The sequence below is a fragment of the Elephantulus edwardii genome, unplaced genomic scaffold (genome assembly GCF_000299155.1).
Source record: "Elephantulus edwardii isolate Elephantulus edwardi_28Jun2011 unplaced genomic scaffold, EleEdw1.0 scaffold00030, whole genome shotgun sequence".
NCBI classification, from domain to species: domain Eukaryota; kingdom Metazoa; phylum Chordata; class Mammalia; order Macroscelidea; family Macroscelididae; genus Elephantulus; species Elephantulus edwardii.
The window spans coordinates 21,359,341-21,362,945 of NW_006399780.1; positions in this window are offsets into that span (position 1 = coordinate 21,359,341).

A 3,605-nucleotide genomic window follows, 5' to 3' on the forward strand; every position below is an offset into this window, starting at 1 on the left:
TCTCTTACAGTCCCCACCCCTCATATTGCCAAAATCATCTAAATCTTTCCATCTATACACTGATGAAAAACAAGGTATTGTCTTGGCTTACCCTCTTGGACTCATCTGTACCCCCATTGCCTTCCTCTCTAAGCAGTTTGATGTCACCACCCAAGGATGGCAACCCTGCATACGATCCCTAGCAGCATCAACTTTCCTCACTAAAGAGGTGCTTAAACTCACCCTGAGAAGCCATCTGCAAGTCTTGTCTAGTCATAGACTTCGAGACCTGCTATCCCATGACCTGCTTTCCCACCACTTCCTATCTTTACGTCCCCAACACTACCCCCCCCAGCAGATACAGAAGCTCTATCTACTTTTTCTCAAAAATATTAATATTAACTTTTCTCAATCACCATCCTTCAACCCAACCCAGCCACCCTGCTTCCAGTAAACACCTTCACCTTACTATGGCCGTAGTTGCCCTGAAGTCCTTGAAGACATAGATTCTTTACTTCACTGCCTATCTGACCAGTCCATCCCTAATGCAAACCATACTCTATTTGTTGACAGCAGCTCTTGTATGACCTCTGTAAGTTACCATTAGGCAGCCTGTGTTGTTGTTGTTGTTATGTGCCCTCGTTTGCAACTCATAGCAACCCTATGTACAAAAGCCCTAAATCCTGCTCTATCCTGTGCCAATTGCACTGCCTCTGACACATCCATCCCAATTACCCTGTCACTGAATCAATCCACCTCATAGAGGGTCTTCCCCTCCTGCGCTGTCCCTCCACCCTCCCAAGCATGATGTTCCTCTCCAAGGACCTGTCCCTCCTTACAACATGTCCAAAGTATGTCAGACAAAGCCCCAGAATCCTTGCATCGAAGGAGTAGCCTGGTTTAACCCTCTGCAGGGTGAATCTGTTTGTTTTCTTGGCAGTCCATGGTACATTCAATACTCTTCTCCAGCACCACTGCTCAAAGGCATCAATTCTTCTATCCTCCCTAGTCATTGTTCAACTCTCTGATGCATAACAAGTGATTGCAAAGACCATGGCCTGTATCAAACGCAGTCAGATGCACTTTAGTCTCCAGAGAGACACCATTGCTCTTCAGTACTTTGGAGAGGTCCCTAACAGCAGACTTTCCCATGGCAATATGCCTTTCAATTTCCTGGCTACTGGTGGAGCCAAGCAGACTAAAGTTGTTAACAATCTCAATCTCTTCACTATCCATCCTGATGCTGCCAATTGGTCCAGTGGTGAGTATCATTGTCTTCTTGATATTGAGCCTCAATCCATACTGAAGGCTGAAATCCTTGGCACTCTGCAGCAAGCATTTCAGGTCCTCCTCAGTTTCAGCAAGCAGGGTTGTGTCATCTGCATAATGCAGATTGTTAATAGATCTTCCACCAATCCTGATGCCACACTTATCCTCATAGAGCCCAGCCTCTCGGATAATCTGCTCTGCATAGTTGAAAAGATATGGAGACAGGACACATCACTGGTGTACGCCTTTCCCAATTTTGAACGATGCAGTGTTTCCCTACTCTGTTCTGATGACTGCCTCTTGGTCCAAGTATAGGTTTGGCATTAGAATGATCAAGTGTTCTGGGATTCCCATTCTTTTCAGAGTCAGCCACATTTTGTTATCATCCACACAGTCAAATGCCTTTGCATAATCAATGAAACACAGATAAACATTCTTCTGGTATTTTCTGCTTTCCGCTAAGATCCATCTAACATTAGCTACAATATCCCTAGTACCACGACCCCTTCTAAACCCAGCCTGGACTTTTGGCAGTTCTCTGCTGATGTGTTGTTCTAGTCCTTTTTGGATAATCTTCAGTAAAATCTTGCTTGCATGTGAAATCAATGAGATTGTTCTATAGTTTCCACTCTCTGTTGGGTCACCCTTCTTTGGAATGGGAACAACTATAGATATCTTCCAGTCAGTTGGCCAAGTGGTTGTTCTCCAGATATAATACAATGGAGCAGCAGATCTTCTTTATAACACTATGAATTGGAAGGCTCCTAAAACAACAATTAGAAAATAAACAAGAAATGGAATTTTTTACAATGATAGGTGTTACCGTTGATTTTTTGCATTTTTAAAAATTTTATATTAGTTTACATACAAAATTCATATACATTGCTTCAGTTTCCTTCATTCACATTGTGTTTCATACAATGATTTCTAAAAATTGTGTTTTATAAAATTAATCACTATTGAACTATCATCTCCATTATCCTGTCTTTTCAGGTCCCTGTGGGATCTTTCCTATATTCTTTACCCCTCCCTTCATTTACCAAGTTGTTCTACCCTGTGATGTTCCCCTGCCCACCATCACCCCTCTGCTCCTACCCCTTTTCCCCTTAAAACTCTATACATGTTCTACTAGTTATCCTCCTATTTTTACAATAGTGATCTTATGCAGTGTTTACATGGACACTCCATATGACCAAGCTATTCTACTTCTATGAATATACCAAAGGAAATTATAACTGTGATACAACCAGAGATTTGTACACTAATGTTCATACTTAGTGTTATTCAGCACTGCAAGAACATGACAACAGCCCAAATGTCCAACCATAACCTAATTGATTGAGAAATTGTGGTACAATCACACAATGACATATTATGCAGCACTCAAGAGCAACAATTAAAAAAAAACAAACCAACTAAATAACGTGGGAGTGACTGGAGAGCATTATGCTGAGTGAACTAACTCAGTCTCATAAGAAATTGAATTTCTTAATGCAATTAAATTCTGAGTTCATATTAGATTAAGCTGTAGTTTTTTGTTTGCTATCAGGAGTGGCATCATACCTCCAGAAACTCTATGAACTTTGATAAATGTCAATAGTTACAGAAAGGCTTCAGACCTTTCCTTCATAGGGTTGCTAAAAGTTGTGTTTGACTCGAAGACAATCAACAACAATAGCTTGTCTTACAACTTTAGTGAATTATAGTTTATATATAATAATACATCAATTAAAGTGTAGAACTTGAAGAGAGTTTATATACATAACATATGTGAAGCCAACACCAAAATGATGATAATATTTCTATCTACTATTTCCATGTGCCTCCTTCTCACACATCTCTGGAGAGTTTGTGTTGTACCAATTTGGTTGTTGTTGTTAGGTGCCATAAAATATGATTCATAGCAACTTTATGAATGATAGATCCAAACACTGTCCTATCCTGTGTCATCTTCACAATCTCTAACATATTTAAGACTATTGCTTAAGTCATTCTATTAAAGAATATGTAACCTTTTACTGGATGAGACATGAGGACAGGATGCTGCTGAAGAAAAAATAGGTGGAGACACACAAAAAGAGACAAAGAAGAAAAACTAAGGAACAGGGGATCAGATAAAAAGATAACATCCTGTCCTTTATTTCTTCTCAGCATATATAAAGAATATAAGCATTCTATTGCTTCAGTTTGCTCGGCTCCACAGTCAACACTCTTGGCACCAGCAGTCAGGAAATCAAAAAGCGTATCGCGATGGGAAAGTCTGCAGTTAGGGACCTCTCTAAAGTACTCAAGAGCAACGGTGTCTCTCTGGAGACTAAGGTGCGCCTGATACAGGCCATGGTTTTTGCAATCACTTG